The 24,436-nt window shown below is 45.0% G+C and overlaps 1 pseudogene; it reads right to left on the bottom strand.

Moving 5' to 3' along the window:
* Positions 1 to 822: 822 nt before the first annotated feature.
* LOC127926834 (medium-chain acyl-CoA ligase ACSF2, mitochondrial-like) lies at positions 823 to 24,224 on the bottom strand (annotated as a pseudogene).
* Between the last annotated feature and the right edge of the window lie 212 nt (positions 24,225 to 24,436).

Consider the following 24,436-nt stretch of genomic DNA (forward strand, 5'->3'; position numbering starts at 1 on the left):
GTTAAAACGACTTCAACTCAGTGGGATAACCATCTGGTTAAAACGACTTCAACCTCAGTGGGATAACCATCTGGTTAAAACGACTTCAACCCAGTGGGATAACCATCTGGTTAAAATGACTTCACCCCAGTGGGATAACCATCTGGTTAAACGACTTCAGCTCAGTGGGATAACCATCTGGTTAAAACGACTTCAGCCCAGTGGGATAACCATCTGGTTAAAACGACTTCAACTCAGTGGGATAACCATCTGGTTAAAACTACTTCAACTCAGTGGGATAACCATCTGGTTAAAACGACTTCAAGCCTCAGTGGGATAACCATCTGGTTAAAACGACTTCACCTCAGTGGGATAACCATCTGGTTAACCATCTGGTTAAAACGACTTCAACTCAGTGGGATAACCATCTGGTTAAAACGACTTCACCCCAGTGGGATAACCATCTGGTTAAAACGACTTCACCCCAGTGGGATAACCATCTGGTTAAAACGACTTCAACCCAGTGGGATAACCATCTGGGATAACCATCTGGGATAACCATCTGGGATAACCATCTGGTTAAAATGACTTCAACCCAGTGGGATAACCATCTGGTTAAAACGACTTCAACTCAGTGGGATAACCATCTGGTTAAAACGACTTCACCCCAGTGGGATAACCATCTGGTTAAAGCGACTTCAACTCAGTGGGATAACCATCTGGTTAAAACGACTTCAACTCAGTGGGATAACCATCTGGTTAAAACGACTTCAGCCCAGTGGGATAACCATCTGGGACTTAACCATCAGAATAAATTCATGGGATAACCATCTGGTTAAAAACTTACTTCAGCCCAGTGGGATAACCATCTGGTTAAAACGACTTCAACCCAATGGGATAACCATCTGGTTAAAACGACTTCAACTCAGTGGGATAACCATCTGGTTAAAACGACTTTCAGTGGGATAACCATCAGTGGGATAACCATCTGGTTAAAACGACTTCAACCCAGTGGGATAACCATCTGGTTAAAACGACTTCACTCAGTGGGATAACCATCTGGGATAAACCATCTGGGATAACCATCTGGTTAAAACGACTTCAACTCAGTGGGATAACCATCTGGTTAAAACGACTTCAGCCCAGTGGGATAACCATCTGGTTAAAACGACTTCACCTCAGTGGGATAACCATCTGGTTAAAACGACTTCAACCCAGTGGGATAACCATCTGGTTAAAACGACTTCAGCCCAGTGGGATAACCATCTGGATAACCATCTGGTTAAACGACTTCAACCCAGTGGGATAACCATCTGGTTAAAACGACTTCAGCCCAGTGGGATAACCATCTGGTTAAAACGACTTCAACCAGTGGGATAACCATCTGGTTAAAACGACTTCAGCCCAGTGGGATAACCATCTGGTTAAAACGACTTCACCCAGTGGGATAACCATCTGGGAAACCATCTGGTTAAAACTCACTGGGATAACCATCTGGGATAACCATCTGGGATAACCATCTGGTTAAAACGACTTCAACCCAGTGGGATAACCATCTGGTTAAAACGACTTCACCTCAGTGGGATAACCATCAGTGGGATAACCATCTGGGATAACCATCTGGTTAAAACGACTTCACCTCAGTGGGATAACCATCTGGTTAAAACGACTTCAACCCAGTGGGATAACCATCTGGTTAAAACGACTTCACCTCAGTGGGATAACCATCTGGTTAAAACGACTTCACCTCAGTGGGATAACCATCTGTGTTCAATCCCCAGGTGACATGTTCCTTTTCTCTCTCACCTTCCTTGCAGAAGTTTATGATAACCATCTGGTTAAAACGACTCAACTCTGCTACAGTCCTGTAACCCTCCTTCAGTCTGGGATACATCTGGCACTTCACCCAGTGGGATAACCATCTGGTCCCCCAACCTCTCATCTTCACGCCAATCACCTGGGGAGAAAAGAGACTTCAACTCAGTGGGATAACCATCTGGAGAGAATATAACTTCACCCAGTGGGGGGAAAGAGAGGTGGAAGGACAGGAGAGAATATAATCAACTGGGGAGAAAGAGAGGTGGACAGGGAGAGAATATAATCATCTGGGGAGAAAGAGACTTGGACAGGGAGAGAATATAAACACCTGGGGAAAAGAGATGGACTGGAGAGAATATAATCACCTGGGAGAAAGAGAGGTGGACAGGACAGGAGAGAATATAATCATCTGGATACACTGGAATCAGAAAACTTCCAACCATACCTACTGTTGACATTGTGTATGGACATCATATGGTGATATGAGTATTGAGAAATTAAGACAGGAAATGAAAGGTTCTGGTACTAACATTTCCTGGATAGATTTGTGTAACCTGGTTGTATGGGGGGACACATCCGGGTTGGAGCAAAATCCGACTTCACCTCCGCAGTAGTATAACTTTTCATTACATTTCATTACATTTCATTATAGTATAACCATTTGATTTGTCTAATCCAATTTCTTCTTAAAAGCTACTTAGCCGTCTTGGGATAAAGATCTGGTTAATTATCGACTTCAACTCCTAACGTGGGATAACTGCATCTGGCCCAGCAGCTAGCCAGCTAGCAAACGTCCACCGTTACCGAATAGCAGCACTGTGGGAAACTATTACACTCAAAACGACTTGATTAGTGTAGTGTTAGCTAACCATCTGGTCTTTGCTGTCTTCGTACCCAAGATAATTGTGAGTTTAGAGTGTGTAGTCTTAGGGATTATCCATCCGAGGTTAGCTAGCCAGCTATTTGTCGAATAACCAACGTAGGAGACCACTCTAGCTAGCCAACAGCTAGCCAACGTCCACCGAATAGAACTTCCGCACTCAACAACCCGGTCGCATTCCGATAACGCTCCACAGGTAGTATCACATTTTCATTTCATTACAGGATAACCATTTGATTTGTTTGATCGAGCTAGCTACATAGCTAGCTACATAACCATCTTTGTATCAAAGATAATTGTGTAGTCTAGAGGGATTTTCTAGGTTAGCTAAAGCTATTGTCGTTCTTTTGGCATAACCATCGTAATCAACACTGCTAGCTAGCCAGCTACTTCGAATAGCAGCACTGTAGAAACTATTACACTCAAAACGACTTGATTAGTGGGATAACCATCTGGGCAACCACTGCCAGTTAAAGCCTACTTCAGCAGTACTGTATCATTTTAATCATTTTAGTCAATAAGATTCTTCTACGTAAGCGACTTTCTGAACATTCCAGACGTGTAGTCCACTTGTCATTCCAATCTCCTTGCATTGCGTAGCCTCTTCTGTAGCCTGTCAACTATGTGTCTGTCTATCCCTGTTCTCTCCTCTCTGCACAGACCATACAAACGCTTCACACCGCGTGGGATAACCATCTGGTGGTCCCAGCGCGACGACCCACGTGGAGTTCCAGGTCTGGGATAGCCTCTGGAACTGCCGATCTGGATAACCAACAAGGCAGAGTTCATCTCAGCCTATGGATCCCATCCAGTCCCTCGACTTCTTGGCACTGACGGAAACATGGATCACCACAGATAACACTGACTACTCCTACTGGATCTCTTCATCTGCCCACGTGTTCTCGCACAGTGGGAGCTTCTGGTCAGCGGGGTGGTGGCAGTGGGATCCTCATCTCTCCCAAGTGGTCATTATCTCTTTCTCCCCTTACCCATCTGTCTATCGCCTCCTTTGAATTCCATGCTGTCACAGTTACCAGCCCTTTCAAGTGGGATAACATCCTTATCATTTATCGCCCTTCACCCTGGAGATAACCAATGAGCTTGATGCCTTGATAAGCTCCTTTCCTGAGGACGGCTCACCTCTCGCAGTTCTGGGCGACTTTAACCTCCCCACGATCTATCTGGTTGACTCATTCCTCTCTGCCTCCATCTTTAAAACTCCTCACCCTCTCACCTGGTATAACCACAAGGCAGGCAAAACGCTTCACCTCATCTTTACTAGATGCTGTTCTTCCACTAACCTCATTGCAACTCCCCTCCAAGTCTCCGACCATCTGGTTAAATCCTTTTCCCTCTCGCTCTCATCCAACACTTCCCACACTGCCCCAGTGGGGATAACCATCTGGTCTCCCCCGCTACTCTCTCCTCTTCCATCCTATCATCTCTTCCCTCTGCTCAAACCTCTCCAACCTGGGATAACCATTCTGCCTCCTCAACCCGACTTCCCTTTCTGCATCCTTTGACTCTAAATGTCCCCTATCCTCAGTGGGATAACCTCCCCTGCTCCGGAAAACGACTCATTGCGAGCTCTGGATAACAGAACAGGGCTCCGGGCAGCCTCAGCGGAAATCTGGAGGAAAACTAACCCCTACGGACCTGGCATCCTTTCACCTCCCTGGGATACATTTTCCCATCTGTCTCTGCTTAAAGCCACTTTCTACCACTCAGTGGGATAAGCATCTGCCTCTAACCCTAGGAAGCTCTTTGCCACCTTCTCCTCCCTCCTGAATCCATCCTCCCCCTCCCCGACTCCTCCCCTCTGTAGGGATAACCATTTTGAAAAGAAGGTCGACGACATCCAACCTCGTTTGCTAATCAAACGACATCTGGTTCTGCTCACACTTCCCTACCCTATGCTCTGACCTCTTTCTCCCCTTCTCTCCAGATGAAATAACCATCTGGTGAAACGCCCAACAACCTGCCCGTGGGACCCTATCCCCTCCTCTCTTCTCCAGACCATTTCTGGAGACCTTCTCTGGTTACCTCACCTCGCTCATCAACTCATCCCTGACCGCTGGCTACTTCCCTTCCGTCTTCAAGAGAGCGAGAGTTGCACCCCTTCTGAAAAAACCTACACTCGATCCCTCCGATGTCAACAACTACAGACCAGTATCCCTTCTTCTTTTCTCTCCAAAACTCTTGAACGTGCCGTCCTTGGCCAGCTCTCCCGCTATCTCTCTCAGAATGACCTTCTTGATCCAAATCAGTCAGGTTTCAAGACTAGTCATTCAACTGAGACTGCTCTTCTCTGTATCACAGAGGCGCTCCGCTCTGCTAAAGCTAACTCTCTCTCCTCTGCTCTCATCCTGGGGAGACCTATCGGTGCCTTCGATACTGTGAACCATCAGATCCTCCTCTCCACCCTCTCCGAGTTGGGCATATCCGGCGCGGCCCACGGGATTGCGTAAACACTGACAGGGCTCCTACCAGGTGGCGTGGCGAGAATCTGTCACCTCACCACGCGCTCTCACCACTGGTGTCCCCCAGGGCTCTGTTCTAGGCCCTCTCCTAGTCTCGCTATACACCAAGTCACTTGGCTCTGTCATAACCTCACATGGTCTCTCCTATCATTGCTATGCAGACGACACACAATTAATCTTCTCCTTTCCCCCTTCTGATGACCAGGTGGCAGGGAGATCGCATCTCTGCATGTCTGGCAGACATATCAGTGTGGATGACGGATCACCACCTGGGGAGCTGAACCTCAGCAAGACGGAGCTGCTCTTCCTCCTGGGGGAAGGACTGCCCGTTCCATGATCTCGCCATCACGGTTGACAACTCCATTGTGTCCTCCTCCCAGAGCGCTAAGAACCTTGGCGTGATCCTGGACAACACCCTGCCGTTCTACTAACATCAAGGCGGTGGCCCGTTCCTGTAGGTTCATGCTCTACAACATCCGCAGAGAGAATATGCCTCACACAGGAAGCGGCGCAGGTCCTAATCCAGGCACTTGTCATCTCCCGTCTGGATTACTGGACCAGCTGTTGGCTGGGCTCCCTGCCTGTGCCATTAAGAATATAAACCCCTACAACTCATCCAGAACGCCGCAGCCCGTCTGGTGTTCAACCTTCCCAAGTTCTCTCACGTCACCCCGCTCCTCCGCTCTCTCCACTGGCTTCCAGTTGAAGAGCATCCGCTACAAGACCATGGTGCTTGAGACGGAGCTGTGAGGGGAACGGCACCTCAGTACCTCCAGGCTCTGATCAGGCCCTACACCCAAACAAGGGCACTGCGTTCATCCACCTCTGGCCTGCTCGCCTCCCTACCACTGAGGAAGTACAGTTCACGCTCAGCCCAGTCAAAACTGTTCGCTGCTCTGGCCCCCAATGGTGGAACAAACTCCCTCACGACACCAGGACAGCGGAGTCAATCACCACCTTCCGGAGACACCTGAAACCCCACCTCTTTAAGGAATACCTAGGATAGGGTAAGTAATCCTTCTCACCCCCCTAAAAGATTTAGATGCACTATTGTAAAGTGGCTGTTCCACTGGATGTCATAAGGTGAATGCACCAATTTGTAAGCGCTCTGGATAAGAGTCCTGCTAAATGACTTAAATGTAAATGTAAATGTGTTACTGTGGTGCTGTTCTATTCTCTAATGCCCTCTAGTGGTGCTGAGTCCTGGGCCTCCTGTACGTTGGGATGGGTGTGGTTCTCACCTGGGCCTCCTGTACGTTGGGATGGGTGTGAAGGAACTTCTCTATCTCAGCAGGGTAGATGTTCTCTCCTCCACGTATGATCATGTCCTTTATACGTCCCACTATACGGCAGTACCCAAACCTGTCCAGACTGGCTATGTCACTGTGGAGACATTAAACAGTTGATGCTGGCGCTCACTTTTCATCTGTTGCTGTCTGGGTCTCTGTTTGTTTCTCTGTGTGTCTTTATCTCTCTCTCCCTCCATCTCTTTCTCTCCATCTCATTTCTTACCCGGTTCTGTACCAGCGGTCTTTGGCGATCGCCTCACTGGTCTTGTCTGGGTCGTCCCAGTACTCCAACATAACAGAGTAAGCTCTGATCAGCAGCTCTCCTGGATCCCCCAGAGGAACCACCTCTCCAGAGGACACATCCACCACCTTCGCCTGGCCAGGAGAACACAGGTAGGGTTTCATGTGTGTTTTAATGAAGGAGGAATATAAACATTACACATACTGCATGTAGATGAATTAGGACTCTGACATTAGACACATGACTATCTATTCTCTGTCTCTCTCCGCTCACTTGCACACACACACACACACACACACACACACACACACACACACACACACACACACACACACACACACACACACACACACACACACACACACACACACACACACACGTCTGGTGTCAGTTAAGGTTTGATACCTCTGTGTGGTTCAGGATACATCCCACCGTCTCGGTCTTCAGTTCCTCGTTGTCTCGCAGGAAACCAAGGAATGCCGCAGGGCTGTTCTCTGTGGTCCCATAGCCTATCTGATGTTACCAAGGGAACGTTGTGTTACCCCATACAGATTATAAAGTATATTATACACACACACAGAGAGAAAAAGATGGGAAGGACTTACTATCATATCCTTGACATTCATATCAGTTTTGAGTTTCCTCATGACTTCAGGAGGACAAAGAGACCCACCCGTAAACCCTGGAACACAACAACAGAAATCACAACCACCCTTCCTGGGCACAAATACTATTACTGTATTACTAATACATTATACTACTGCAATCTGCAGTTGAAAAATAAAACAAATTGACACCCCGCCACTGTTTTGGTAAAAATCTGAGGGATGGGGGCGGAGACATGTAACCACTCAAATTCATAGAGAGAGATATGGATGAAAGGACCGACAATCCATAATATACAAATGATTGTTTTAGGAAAATGCAGTTGTGGGGAAAACATAAGTTTTGAAAACATATTGATGTTAGTTGAAGAGGGGAAGGGTCTCTGCTTTCTAGGGGTATGATCACTATTTCTCAACCCTCAATATTGAGCGACAGGCACTGTTTTAAAAAAACAACATTTCTGTTCTGTCTTTGAGATGCAGAGAGCGTGAGGTACACGTTGGCGCTGAGTCCTAGTAGACTATCACTGGATTGTTTTTAGGGCATTCAGTTTACTGCAATTAATCAAATTACACAGCTAACCATCAGCAATATTCAGTTAGCGATCTAGCTAATGTGTTTTGAGTTAGTGGTGAAATAGTCCCAAATGAATTAGCTCGTGCACACAAACATGTAGGCCAATGGATCTCTATTGAGCAAAACAAATCTGACATTTCCAGAGTCCTAGTTTGACAATAAAATAAAAATATAGCAACAATCAGCTAATTGACACTTCGCTAAGCCTCGCCCCAGAATTTTGGGCAACCAATCGCAGCGTTCCAATGCTTGCTACTGTGATTCCTGAAATGCAGAGCCTTTTTCAAAATTATTATTTTGTTACATTGCTGGTTAGCTAGCTCTGTCTCATTGACCACCAAACATTGCTAATGCTAGCTAGTTAGCTAGCCACTTAATACAACTTGTTTTCTCTAAATGTATGTAAGCTAGCTAAGTTTGCCATATTATGAAGACAACTCATATCTGCTGTCGACATCAGGATACGATTTGAGAACACTAGTAATGTCTAAAAGTGGTTGGTAGCTTTGACTGCATGCTGACAGTGAATTCAAAGCCATTCAGTGGCTAGCCACACTACAAACCTAATTTGACCAGGTTCCTGTGAAGCATTTATAATGACAGTCCATCACAACATATCAGAGAGCTTCCTAATGAGCAAGGGTCATCTGTGTTTAATTTATGTCAGCGGTTTGGGGGCTTAGCGAATGGTTTAGGTTGCAGATCAAAATGACCTGAATCATGCATTACTGCTTGGACATATTTGATTGAAAAATGTATTTTATTTAATCATACCACCTTTTTTAAACCACAGTGAATGACTTTATAAGATGATTATAAAGTGTTTCTATTGAGTAACAAAATATTGGTGCAACCAAATCATGAACTGGTGCCACCAGCTGAAATTGATAGCGACGCCAGAGACACCGACTGAAAACGATAGCGGCGCCAGAGACCCCGACTGAAAACCATAGCGGCGCCAGAGACCCCGACTGAAAACCATAGCGGCGCCAGAGACCCAGACTGAAAACCATAGCAGCGCCAGAGACCCCGACTGAAAACCATAGCAGCGCCAGAGACCCCGACTGAAAACCATAGCAGCGCCAGAGACCCCGACTGAAAACCATAGCGGCGCCAGAGACCCAGACTCAAAACCATAGCGGCGCCAGAGACCTAGACTGAAAACCATAGCGGCGCCAGAAACCCAGACTGAAAACCATAGCAGCGCCAGAGACCCCTGACTGAAAACCATAGCAGCGCCAGAGACCCCGACTGAAAACCATAGCTGCGCCAGAGACCCCGACTGAAAACCATAGCGGCGCCAGAGACCCCGACTGAAAACCATAGCGGCGCCAGAGACCCCGACTGAAAACCATAGCGGCGCCAGAGACCCCGACTGAAAACCATAGCGGCGCCAGAGACCCAGACTGAAAACCATAGCGGCGCCAGAGACCCAGACTGAAAACCATAGCGGCGCCAGAGACCCCGACTGAAAACCATAGCAGCGCCAGAGACCCCGACTGAAAACCATAGCAGCGCCAGAGACCCCGACTGAAAACCATAGCAGCGCCAGAGACCCAGACTGAAAACCATAGCAGCGCCAGAGACCCAGACTGAAAACCATAGCAGCGCCAGAGACCCCGACTGAAAACCATAGCAGCGCCAGAGACCCAGACTGAAAACCATAGCAGCGCCAGAGACCCAGACTGAAAACCATAGCAGCGCCAGAGACCCCGACTGAAAACCATAGCGGCGCCAGAGACCCCCGAAAACTGCCAAAACCATAGCGGCGCCAGAGACCCCGACTGAAAACCATAGCAGCGCCAGAGACCCCGACTGAAAACCATAGCAGCGCCAGAGACCCCGACTGAAAACCATAGCAGCGCCAGAGACCCCGACTGAAAACCATAGCAGCGCCAGAGACCCCGACTGAAAACCATAGCGGCGCCAGAGACCCCGACTGAAAACCATAGCGGCGCCAGAGACCCCGACTGAAAACCATAGCGGCGCCAGAGACCCCGACTGAAAACCATAGCAGCGCCAGAGACCCAGACTGAAAACCATAGCAGCGCCAGAGACCCAGACTGAAAACCATAGCAGCGCCAGAGACCCAGACTGAAAACCATAGCAGCGCCAGAGACCCAGACTGAAAACCATAGCAGCGTCAGAGACCCCGAAAATGTTAGTCAAGAGCCTCAAAACAGGTTAAAACAGGGCTCCAGACTAACGTTTACAATGTTTACAAACATTGGAGTAAAACAGGCTTATATTTTGGTGCGACAGCTGAAGTTAAGATCAAAAGGTATGTTATAATCTTCAAGAATCAAAGGGTACATGAATTTAATATATAAGTCCCAAAACGGATGTAGCAACTGCAAATTACCCCGTTAAACTTAAACTTTATCACAGCAATTCAGTTTATTTTTATGTATTTCCAGCCATCAAACAACAGTCTACACAAACAAACCTCAAATCTCTCACCAGATTCAACTGATGACAGGTCATAGTTGTGTAGGTCAGGCTGTCCAAGCATGTCAATGTACATGGTAGGAGTTCCGTAGAGGAAATTACACCTGAAACAGAGAACATATAGAGAGGTATTTAGTGTATTATAGAGGTTCATTCTCAATGTGCTCAGTGGCAGCTATTTATATTATTCTTATTACAACAGACTGACATGAAATATCTCTATTGTAAGTCTCCAGGATGTGTAAGTCACTTAAGGAAGAGGTTCCTAAACTTTACTACCTTTCATTCTGAATGGCCTCCAGGTTGGCACGGCTGTCGTACCCAGCAGAGGGGAAGACCAGGGTGATGCCATGCAGTGCCATGCACATCCCTCCGATCACTGAGCCTATGCAGTGGTACAGAGGAACAGGAACACACGCTCTTATTGGCTGAGGGGGAATCAAAAAGAGCAGAGTTTACATGAGAAAAGTAGAGAGGGAAACAGAGAGAGAGAGCCACAGTGAGAGAGCGCGACAGAGAGAGAGACAGAGCAACAGAGAGAAAGAGACACAGAGCAACAGAGAGAAAGAGACACAGATGGAGAAAGAGACACAGAGAGAGAGAGAGAGAGAGTCAGGGAGAGAAACAGAGAGAGAGAGGGAGAGAGAGAGAGAGAGAGAGAGAGAGAGAGGGCCACAGAGAGAGAGAGGGCCACAGACAGAGAGAGAGAGAGAGAGGGCCAGAGAGAGGGCCACAGAGAGAGAGAGGGGCCACAGAGAGAGAGAGAGAGGGCCACAGAGAGAGAGAGAGGGCCACAGAGAGAGAGAGGGCCACAGAGAGAGAGAGAGAGGGCCACAGAGAGAGAGAGAGAGGGCCACAGAGAGAGAGAGAGAGGGCCACAGACACAGAGAGAGAGAGAGGGCCACAGAGAGAGAGAGAGAGAGGGCCACAGAGAGAGAGAGAGGGGCCACAGAGAGAGAGAGAGAGAGGGCCACAGACAGAGAGAGAGAGGGCCACAGACAGAGAGAGAGAGAGGGCCAGAGACAGACAGAGAGAGAGAGGGCCACAGACAGAGAGAGAGAGAGGGCCACAGAGAGGGCCACAGACAGAGAGAGAGAGAGAGGGCCACAGACAGAGAGAGAGAGAGGGACACAGACAGAGAGAGAGAGAGAGGGACACAGACAGAGAGAGAGAGAGAGAGCCACAGACAGAGAGAGAGAGAGAGAGGGCAGACACAGACAGAGAGAGAGAGAGAGAGACAGAGAGAGAGAGAGAGAGGGCCGACAGACAGAGAGAGAGAGAGAGGGCGACAGAGAGAGAGAGGCGACAGAGAGAGAGAGAGAGAGAGAGAGGCCACAGACAGAGAGAGAGAGAGAGCGACAGAGAGAGAGAGAGAGAGAGAGCGACAGAGAGAGAGAGAGCGACAGAGAGAGAGAGAGAGCGCGACAGAGAGAGAGAGAGAGAGCGCGACAGAGAGAGAGAGAGCGACAGAGAGAGAGAGAGAGACGAGAGAGAGAGAGAGCGCGACAGAGAGAGAGAGAGCGACAGAGAGAGAGAGAGAGAGAGAGAGAGGCGACAGAGAGAGAGAGAGAGAGACACAGAGAGAGAGAGAGAGAGAGCGACAGAGAGCTTCCAGAGACAGAGAGAGAGAGAGGGCGACGAGAGAGAGAGAGAGTAGACAGAGAGAGAGAGAGGGCGACAGAGAGAGAGAGACAGAGAGAGAGAGAGAGAGCTACAGAGAGAGAGAGAGAGAGACTAATACTGTTGTTCTCTACAGACCAGAGAGAGACAGAGAGAGCGACAGACCAGAGAGAGAGACTGTTGCGCGACAGACCAGTAGACAGACTAATACTGTTGACAGAGAGAGACTAAGACTGTTGACAGACCAGAGACAGACAGACTAATACTCATGTGTTCTCTGACCTTCCACCAGAGACAGACCCACAAAATACTGTTGTTCTCTACAGAGAGAGACAGACTAATACTGTTGTTCTCTAGAGACCAGTAGACATCAGACAGACTAATACTGTTGTTCTCTACAGACCAGTAGACAGACTAATACTGTTGTTCTCTACAGACCAGTAGACAGACTAATACTGTTGTTCTCTACAGACCAGTAGACATCAGACAGACTAATACTGTTGTTCTCTACAGACCAGTAGACAGACAGACTAATACTGTTGTTCTCTACAGACCAGTAGACAGACTAATACTGTTGTTCTCTACAGACCAGTAGAGAGACAGACTAATACTGTTGTTCTCTACAGACCAGACATCAGACAGACTAATACTGTTGTTCTCTACAGACCAGTAGACATCAGACTAATACTGTTGTTCTCTACAGACCAGTAGAGACAGAGACTAGATACTGTTGTTCTCTACAGACCAGTAGACAGACTAATCTGTTGTTCTCTACAGAGACAGACTAATACTGTTGTTCTCTACAGACCAGTAGACATCAGACAGACTAATACTGTTGTTCTCTACAGACCAGTAGACATCAGACAGACTAATACTGTTGTTCCCTACAGACCAGTAGACATCAGACAGACTAATACTGTTGTTCCCTACAGACCAGTAGACAGACTAATACTGTTGTTCCCTACAGACCAGTAGACACTGTTGTTCCCTACAGACCAGACTAATACTGTTGTTCCCTACAGACCAGTAGACAGACTAATACTGTTGTTCCCTACAGACCAGTAGACAGACTAATACTGTTGTTCTCTACAGACCAGTAGACATCAGACAGACTAATACTGTTGTTCCCTACAGACCAGTAGACAGACTAATACTGTTGTTCTCTACAGACCAGTAGACAGACTAATACTGTTGTTCCCTACAGACCAGTAGACAGACTAATACTGTTGTTCCCTACAGACCAGTAGACATCAGACAGACTAATACTGTTGTTCTCTACAGACCAGTAGACAGACTAATACTGTTGTTCCCTACAGACCAGTAGACATCAGACAGACTAATACTGTTGTTCTCTACAGACCAGTAGACAGACTAATACTGTTGTTCCCTACAGACCAGTAGACATCAGACAGACTAATACTGTTGTTCCCTACAGACCAGTAGACAGACTAATACTGTTGTTCCCTACAGACCAGTAGACATCAGACAGACTAATACTGTTGTTCCCTACAGACCAGTCGACATCAGACAGACTAATACTGTTGTTCCCTACAGACCAGTAGACAGACTAATACTGTTGTTCCCTACAGACTAGTAGACATCAGACAGACTAATACTGTTGTTCCCTACAGACCAGTAGACATCAGACAGACTAATAATGTTGTTCTCTACAGACCAGTAGACATCAGACAGACTAATACTGTTGTTCCCTACAGACCAGTAGACATCAGACAGACTAATACTGTTGTTCCCTACAGACCAGTAGACATCAGACAGACTAATACTGTTGTTCTCTACAGACCAGTAGACAGACTAATACTGTTGTTCCCTACAGACCAGTAGACAGACTAATACTGTTGTTCCCTACAGACCAGTAGACAGACTAATACTGTTGTTCCCTACAGACCAGTAGACATCAGACAGACTAATACTGTTGTTCCCTACAGACCAGTAGACATCAGACAGACTAATACTGTTGTTCCCTACAGACCAGTAGACAGACTAATACTGTTGTTCCCTACAGACCAGTAGACATCAGACAGACTAATACTGTTGTTCCTACAGACCAGTAGACATCAGACAGACTAATACTGTTGTTCCCTACAGACCAGTAGACATCAGACAGACTAATACTGTTGTTCCCTACAGACCAGTAGACATCAGACAGACTAATACTGTTGTTCCCTACAGACCAGTAGACATCAGACAGACTAATACTGTTGTTCCCTACAGACCAGTAGACAGACTAATACTGTTGTTCCCTACAGACCAGTAGACATCAGACAGACTAATACTGTTGTTCCCTACAGACCAGTAGACATCAGACAGACTAATACTGTTGTTCCCTACAGACCAGTAGACATCAGACAGACTAATACTGTTGTTCCCTACAGACCAGTAGACAGACTAATACTGTTGTTCCCTACAGACCAGTAGACATCAGACAGACTAATACTGTTGTTCTCTACAGACCAGTAGACAGACTAATACTGTTGTTCTCTACAGACCAGTAGACAGACTAATACTGTTGTTCTCTACAGACCAGTAGACAGACTAATACTGTTGTTCTCTACAGACCAGTAGACAGACTAATACTGTTGTTCCCTACAGACCAGTGGACATCAGACAGACTAATACTGTTGTTCCCTACAGACCAGTAGACATCAGACAGACTAATACTGTTGTTCCCTACAGACCAGTAGACAGACTAATACTGTTGTTCCCTACAGACCAGTAGACAGACTAATAATGTTGTTCTCTACAGACCAGTAGACAGACTAATACTGTTGTTCCCTACAGACCAGGAGACTAGACTAATACTGTTGTTCTCTACAGACCAGTAGACAGACTAATACTGTTGTTCCCTACAGACCAGTAGACAGACTAATACTGTTGTTCCCTACAGACCAGTAGACATCAGACAGACTAATACTGTTGTTCTCTACAGACCAGTAGACAGACTAATACTGTTGTTCTCTACAGACCAGTAGACAGACAAATACTGTTGTTCCCTACAGACCAGTAGACAGACTAATACTGTTGCTCCCTACAGACCAGTAGACATCAGACAGACTAATACTGTTGTTCTCTACAGACCAGTAGACAGACTAATACTGTTGTTCCCTACAGACCAGTAGACATCAGACAGACTAATACTGTTGTTCTCTACAGACCAGTAGACATCAGACAGACTAATACTGTTGTTCTCTACAGACCAGTAGACATCAGACAGACTAATACTGTTGTTCTCTACAGACCAGTAGACATCAGACAGACTAATACTGTTGTTCCCTACAGACCAGTAGACATCAGACAGACTAATACTGTTGTTCCCTACAGACCAGGAGACAGACTAATACTGTTGTTCTCTACAGACCAGTAGACAGACTAATACTGTTGTTCCCTACAGACCAGTAGACAGACTAATACTGTTGTTCTCTACAGACCAGTAGACATCAGACAGACTAATACTGTTGTTCCCTACAGACCAGTAGACATCAGACAGACTAATACTGTTGTTCCCTACAGACCAGTAGACAGACTAATACTGTTGTTCCCTACAGACCAGTAGACATCAGACAGACTAATACTGTTGTTCCCTACAGACCAGTAGACATCAGACAGACTAATACTGTTGTTCCCTACAGACCAGTAGACAGACTAATACTGTTGTTCCCTACAGACCAGTAGACAGACTAATACTGTTGTTCCCTACAGACCAGTAGACATCAGACAGACTAATACTGTTGTTCTCTACAGACCAGTAGACATCAGACAGACTAATACTGTTGTTCCCTACAGACCAGTAGACAGACTAATACTGTTGTTCCCAGTAGACATCAGACAGACCAGTAGACATCAGACAGACTAATACTGTTGTTCTCTACAGACCAGTAGACATCAGACAGACTAATACTGTTGTTCCCTACAGACCAGTAGACAGACTAATACTGTTGTTCCCTACAGACCAGTAGACATCAGACAGACTAATACTGTTGTTCCCTACAGACCAGTAGACATCAGACAGACTAATACTGTTGTTCTCTACAGACCAGTAGACAGACTAATACTGTTGTTCCCTACAGACCAGTAGACATCAGACAGACTAATACTGTTGTTCTCTACAGACCAGTAGACATCAGACAGACTAATACTGTTGTTCCCTACAGACCAGGAGACATCAGACAGACTAATACTGTTGTTCCCTACAGACCAGTAGACATCAGACAGACTAATACTGTTGTTCTCTACAGACCAGTAGACATCAGACAGACTAATACTGTTGTTCTCTACAGACCAGAGACAGACTAATACTGTTGTTCCCTACAGACCAGTAGACATCAGACAGACTAATACTGTTGTTCTCTACAGACCAGGAGACAGACTAATACTGTTGTTCTCTACAGACCAGTAGACAGACTAATACTGTTGTTCCCTACAGACCAGTAGACATCAGACAGACTAATACTGTTGTTCTCTACAGACCAGTAGACATCAGACACTAATACTGTTGTTCCCTACAGACCAGTAGACATCAGACAGACTAATACTGTTGTTCCCTACAGACCAGTAGACATCAGACAGACTAATACTGTTGTTCCCTACAGACCAGTAGACAGACTAATACTGTTGTTCCCTACAGACCAGTAGACATCAGACAGACTAATACTGTTGTTCCCTACAGACCAGTAGACATCAGACAGACTAATACTGTTGTTCTCTACAGACCAGTAGACATCAGACAGACTAATACTGTTGTTCCCTACAGACCAGTAGACATCAGACAGACTAATACTGTTGTTCCCTACAGACCAGTAGACATCAGACAGACTAATACTGTTGTTCCCTACAGACCAGTAGACATCAGACAGACTAATAATGTTGTTCTCTACAGACCAGTAGACATCAGACAGACTAATACTGTTGTTCCCTACAGACCAGGAGACTAGACTAATACTGTTGTTCCCTACAGACCAGGAGACAGACTAATACTGTTGTTCCCTACAGACCAGTAGACATCAGACAGACTAATAATGTTGTTCTCTACAGACCAGTAGACATCAGACAGACTAATACTGTTGTTCCCTACAGACCAGGAGACTAGACTAATACTGTTGTTCCCTACAGACCAGTAGACATCAGACAGACTAATAATGTTGTTCTCTACAGACCAGTAGACATCAGACAGACTAATACTGTTGTTCTCTACAGACCAGGAGACTAGACTAATACTGTTGTTCCCTACAGACCGGTAGACAGACAGACAGACTAATACTGTTGTTCCCTACAGACCAGTAGACAGACAGACAGACTAATACTCAGACATAAACAATGAATATCTGTTGATGTGTTTTGTGTGTCGGTGAGGGTAATGACATACTGTGTTAATAATGTATTGATATGTGTGAACTGTGCAGTACAGTATTACTGCTCCAGGGGCGCTGCACTGCAGCTGATCCTGTTCTTCCATTACTCTCGTGTGTGTGTGTGTGTGTGTGTGTGTGTGTGTGTGTGTGATTTCGTGTGACAGACCAGACACAGATTGCCTAGTCCAATGGAGATCACTATGTGTGTGTCTTTGTCCAAGTGGTTTAATCTGTGTCCTAGACAGGGTAATCTGTGTCCTAGACAGGGTAATCTGTGTCCTAGACAGGGTAATCTGTGTCCTAGACAGGGTAATCTGTGTCCAGACAGGATAATCTGATCCTAGAAGGGCCTATGTGTCCTAGACAGGGTAATCACTAGACATGGTAATCTGTGTCCTCGACAGGGTAATCTGTTAGACAGGGTAATCTGTGTCTAGACAGGGTAAAGACAGGGTAATCTGTGTCCTAGACATGGTAATCTGTGTCCTAGACATGGTAATCTGTGTCCTAGACAGGGTAATCTGTGTCCTAGACAGGGTAATCTGTGTCCTAGACAGGGTAATCTGTGTCCTAGACAGGGTAATCTGTGTCCTAGACAGGGTAATCTGTGTCCTAGACAGGGTAATCTGTGTCCTAGACAGGGTAATCTGTGTCCAGGAAATCAGCCGTAAAGAATTCTTCTTCTTTCAACAGGAGACCTACGGATGTGAACTGTATGTTGATGGGGTCGTCGAAGGACAGTTTGGTCTGCAGGTCCTGCAGCTCCTGGTGGTGCTGTCTGCTTCCAGCCTGCATCACATCCTCTACATGTACAGTCCCTGTCTGTCTGCTGTCTGTCACAATCACCATACGCAGGTCTGGTAGTCTGGCAGGAGGAACACAGTAGGTTAACATTACAGTAACACAATGACCGTTACATTACAGTAACATTACAGTAACATTACAGCAACACAATGACCATTACATTACAGTAACATTACAGTAACACAATGACCATTACATTACAGTAACATTACAGTAACACAATGACCATTACATTACAGTAACACAATGACCGTTACATTATGGTAACATTACAGTAACACAATGACCGTTACATTACAGTAAAATTACAGTAACACAATGACCGTTACATTATGGTAACATTACAGTAACACAATGACCGTTACATTATGGTAACATTACAGTAACACAATGACCGTTACATTACAGTAAAATTACAGTAACACAATGACCGTTTCATTATGGTAACATTACAGTAACACAATGACCATTACAGTAACACAATGACCGTTACATTACAATAACATTACAGTAACACAATGACCGTTACATTATGGTAACATTACAGTAACACAATGACCGTTACATTACAGTAAAATTACAGTAACACAATGACCGTTACATTACAGTAACACAATGACAGTTACATTACAGTAACACAATGACCATTACATTACAGTAACACTGTCAGTAATATTACAGTAACACAATGACCATGACAGTAACATTACAGTAACACAATGACCGTTACATTACGGTAACATTACAGCAACACAATGATAGTAACATTAGTTACATTACAGTAACACTGTCAGTAATATTACAGTAACACAATGACCATTACATTACAGTAACATTACGGTAACATTACAGTAACAGCCTTCATTAGGTCCTCTACTGTCCCTGTCTGTCACCATCACCATACACAGATACTGAGGTTCCATTTACAGGTAGATAGACATCCACTGGTGGTAATATTTCTTATTCAGAGTCGATCCAGCAGAGTTGCTGTGTTCCCTTCTACTGTGTTTCACATTAGCCAATAATTCTAATATACCATTTCTGATATACAGTATCACATGCCTTACTTTTATGTTCGTGCATCAGTAAAAGCAGGAAGTGCATCACCCATGCCTCTACTTCCTTTCCTTTCAATTAGGCTGGTTTGGATTTGTCCCTGACCAAAATGGCTGCCATTATCATACCATTCAGGAACTGAGGGTTTATGACATAGCCCTTCTAGTAATTTAATGGGATCTCTACTATGGCTATAAATATGTTAGCCACAGATCACATATCTGTTCAGGGTTCTATATCTATGATGTTAGCTATCCTGCTAGGTACTTGTTTACTTCATGGTGCAGTAATACAATATGTCTGTTGACGCAGTCATGATGCAGTAGTACAATATTAACATATCTGTCTGTTGACTCACTCATGATGCAGTAGTACAATATTAACATACCTGTCTGTTGACTCAGTCATGATGCAGTAATACAATATTAACATACCTGTCTGTCTGTTGACTCAGCCATGGTCCAGTAGTACAATATTAACATACCCGTCTGTTGACTCACTCAAGATGCAGCAGTACAAATACATACCTGGAGCTCCTAACCCCTGTCTGTTGACTCAGTCATGATGCAGTAGTACAATATTAACATACCAGAGACAGAGATAACAGAACCTCTGTCTTAACAGAACTCAGTCATGATGCAGTAGTACAAGATAACAGAACCTGGAGCTAAACTGAAGACCCTGACTCTGCTGTGTCCATGACAGCAGATCTGTCTCAGCATGTCACAGAACCTCTGGGTCTTAAACTGGGTGGGACACACCACAGCTTTACACTGCACCTACAGAGACAGAGATAACAGAACCTCTGGGTCTTAAACTGGGTGGGTCACACCACTGCACCTACAGAGACAGAGATAACAGAACCTCTGGGTCTTAAACTGGGTGGGACACACCACTGCACCTACAGAGACAGAGATAACAGAACCTCTGGGTCTTAAACTGGGTGGGACACAGACAGCACCAGGGTCAGGATCAGTTCAGCTATTCATTCAGTCTATCCAGGAAGTGTAAAACAACACTGTACTGGATAAGAACAAACCTCTTCCCCAGGGTGAACTCCAGCTCCTTCAGCTGATAGGCTGGGTTTATCAGACACCTGTAGAGATTAGAACAATACTTTAATATTAGGACCAATAGATCCTAACAGATAATACATGTTCATTTTAGAATCTAATATAATAGCTCATCTTCACCAGTATGATGCCGGCCTTGGCTGTGGCGAACTGCACCTACAAACAGGATCCAGTGGTATGTGTTGGGCCCCCAGACTCCTAGTCTGTCCCTCTCTTCAGACCCAGGGCCAGGAGACCTGCAGCGGCCTGGTCAACCTGGGGAGGAGGGAGACCATGACCCAGGAAGTAATATACAGGATGATATCTATAAATAGTTTCCCAACAATATACTGACTAACATAACACTATGTTACTAGTTGGTAAACCACCAATCAGATACTGACACATAATAGTTATGTTACTATTTGGTAAACCACCAATCAGATGCACTGACACAATAGTTATGTTACTATTTGGTAAACCACCAATCAGATGCACTGACACATAATAGTTATGTTACTATTTGGTAAACCACCAATCAGATATACTGACACATAATAGTCATGTTACTATTTGGTAAACCACCAATCAGATGCACTGACACATAATAGTTATGTTACTATTTGGTAAACCACCAATCAGATGCACTGACACATAATAGTCATGTTACTATTTGGTAAACCACCAATCAGATACACTGACACATAATAGTTATGTTACTATTTGGTAAACCACCAATCAGATGCACTGACACATAATAGTTATGTTACTATTTGGTAAACCACCAATCAGATGCACTGACACATAATAGTCATGTTACTATTTGGTAAACCACCAATCAGATACACTGACACATAATAGCTATGTTACTATTTGGTAAACCACCAATCAGATGCACTGACACATAATAGCTATGTTACTATTTGGTAAACCACCAATCAGATGCACTGACAGATAGTCCTGCTGAATGTGCTTTGAGTGGGAACAGAGGTAACAGCCTAACAATGATCTCTAGATATGATGAAATAGATTAGAAGAGAGGGTGGATGAAAGACCTACATCCTCCTGAAACTGGGAGAAGGTCTTACGGACTCCATCCTGCACGAACACCAGAGCCTCTCTATTGGGCCAGCGGTCAGCTGCCGCCTGCAAACTCTGACCCACCGTCTGGCCCAGCAGGGACACTGAGGAGGCCCCATGGACGTAGCTGAAGCTCTGCCCTGGGACCAGGGGGGGGACTGTCCACATGGAGGGATCTGTTGAGGGACATGGATTGGTACACAGAGAGACATGGGTTGGAACAGAGAGAGACATGGGTTGGAACAGAGAGAGATGGGTTGGAACAGAGAGATGGGTTGGAACAGAGAGATGGGTTGGAACAGAGAGAGATGGGTTGGAACAGAGAGATGGGTTGGAACAGAGAGAGATGGGTTGGAACAGAGAGAGATGGGTTGGAACAAAGAGAGATGGGTTGGAACAGAGAGATGGGTTGGAACAGAGAGAGATGGGTTGGAACAGAGAGAGATGGGTTGGAACAGAGAGATGGGTTGGAACAGAGAGAGATGGGTTGGAACAGAGAGAGATGGGTTGGAACAGAGAGATGGGTTGGAACAGAGAGATGGGTTGGAACAGAGAGAGATGGGTTGGAACAGAGAGAGATGGGTTGGAACAGAGAGATGGGTTGGAACAGAGAGAGATGGGTTGGAACAGAGAGAGATGGGTTGGAACAGAGAGAGATGGGTTGGAACAGAGAGAGATGGGTTGGAACAAAGAGAGATGGGTTGGAACAGAGAGACATGGGTTGGAACAGAGAGAGATGGGTTGGAACAGAGAGAGATGGGTTGGAACAGAGAGAGATGGGAGATGGAGAGATGGGTTGGTACAGAGAGAGATGGGTTGGAACAGAGAGAGATGGGTTGGAACAAAGAGAGATGGGTTTGAACAGAGAGATGGGTTGGAACAGAGAGAGATGGGTTGGAACAGAGAGATGGGTTGGAACTAGAGGTCGACCGATTAATCGGAATGGCCAATTAATTAGGGCCGATTTCAAGTATTCATAACAATCTGAAATTTTTGGACACCAATTTTTATTTATTTTCAATGACGGGCTGACAAGGTGAAAATCTGTCGTTCAGTTAACCCACCGTTCCTAGGCCGTCATTGAAAATAAGAATGTATTCTTAACTGAAAACTTGAAATCGGCCCTAATTAATCGGCCATTCCGATTAATCGGTCGACCTCTAGTCTGAATACTAATCAAGACACATACAGGCCATCAGGTCCATACAGTTGACGGATCATAGCGATCACTGCAACTGTAATTGACTACATTGAAATGGGATTGACCCCAACTAGTGGTGTGCTCTATAGGTCTGAATGACAAAATGTCATCTACAATCTATGTCAGAGGTCAGAGCTGGGCTTTAGAAAGGAAACACAACTTGCAAAATGACAGAAATAATCCAGCTCGTCTGTTTATGTCTGACAATGTGAAGAGAGCTGCCCTACCTACAGCACCAGGTTGGGTTCCCAGGTGTCCATGTCTTCTGTAGTGAGGAGACCACCTGTAGAGGTTGTAACACAGCCCTTCTAGAGAACACACTGAGCTGTCTGAGGTGAGTTGCCCTGGACCTCAGTAGAGAGGAGCTGATCCACACCGCTGACATGGCCTCAGTCAGCTCTGAAAATAACACCTGATTTATTATGTTCTGAACCCATTTAGACCCTTTGTTAAAAATGTTGGCTTAAAATCTTCCTAGAAGTCAGAAAAACATGAGAAGGGACATGTACAAATGCAGAGTTTGGGCATTTTATTAAGTCTTTATTCATATTATACAAGTGATTTAATTTTTCCATGTGGTTTCTATTAAGAGGCACTTATTAATGTAACAGGTTTTTGAAATTCAATATTGGTGCACAATTCCTGTGTAAATTATCAAAGGAAAGTCGATGACCATTGAAATGCATGGGGTTTTAAGCTAATATTGGTTGCAGTACAACAAGTATGAATAGAATCAAACAGGAACCTGCACATTCTGAAGTTGGATAAGTTTTGATAACTTATGTGCTTTCAGCATGCACATGACAAATAAGTGTCAGATTTACCGCAAGCACATTAATAAGTATGTCGAATTTCTAAAGAAGTTATTTCTTTCAGCAAGCGCATCTATCTAAAATCATTTCGCGGCTGTATAGCAAACTCAATGCAACACATTTACTGTGAACATTTACTTCTGAATAACACGTCATTACAAAATAGATTACTCGCACTTTCTTATTTTGCCTTGGTAATGGGTAGGCTTTCATCGCTAGGTCGTTACACAGAACTTCCATGCTGCTTTGAAAACTCTTGTTAGACTGCAGAATAGACAAACAAAAAACGTTTTACTTGGCCCAATTAACGTGTCACTGGGGAATAATCATCAGGTAATCATCATTTAGTGTTTGTTATTTGAGCCATCTGGCTGCAGGCCTGATTGTTGGCTCGAGAATCTTACTGTAACATTAGGGAGTTAACTGTAATACACCGTACTGGCACTGGTTTATATGATTCAATTAACGATCTCAAAACGTTTCTGTTACATCAAATCTCTGTTAGGCTTCATCATCATGTCCCATCACGAACGACAATCAAAAAATAAAACAAAGGTTTGATCATCTCTGACCGACGCGATTTACAGGCCTCAAGAAATCACTCTGGAATTCTAGATATTTGAATAATACCGCTGTCTGCGCCCTATCATCTCTGCATGATAAACTATTGTAACTTTTCTGCACATATCCTTACAGTAAATGACAAAATGTGCTCTAACTTCAGAAAACTTTTCTCCGATCTTTTCAAGTATAACATAAGTTTCCCTACCAGAAAACACGCGATACCGTAAAATGTTGTGTATTCGCGCACATAAATTCAGGAGGAAACTGAAGAACGGATGGCTGAACGATGTTTAGGCTTGACCGCGTTTTGGAAGTGTCCGCTCACTTGCCCGCAGTGACTTTCCTGGTACAACCTGTTACGAAACACGACGTGCGCAATCTGCTTGCGCACATCCTGAATGCGCACGTCCTGAATGCGCATATCCAACATATCCAAAATACCCAGCTGTCAAGGCGGGTAAATTAAAATGTCTTTATTTTCTGGCTAAGTAGCAAGCTATTTTATTCTTTGGAATACGTTTTTTGGAAGCTATTGTCCAAATCACTTAAGAGTTTTCTACAACT

Source organism: Oncorhynchus keta, unplaced genomic scaffold (assembly GCF_023373465.1).
Source record: "Oncorhynchus keta strain PuntledgeMale-10-30-2019 unplaced genomic scaffold, Oket_V2 Un_contig_8444_pilon_pilon, whole genome shotgun sequence".
Classification (NCBI taxonomy): domain Eukaryota; kingdom Metazoa; phylum Chordata; class Actinopteri; order Salmoniformes; family Salmonidae; genus Oncorhynchus; species Oncorhynchus keta.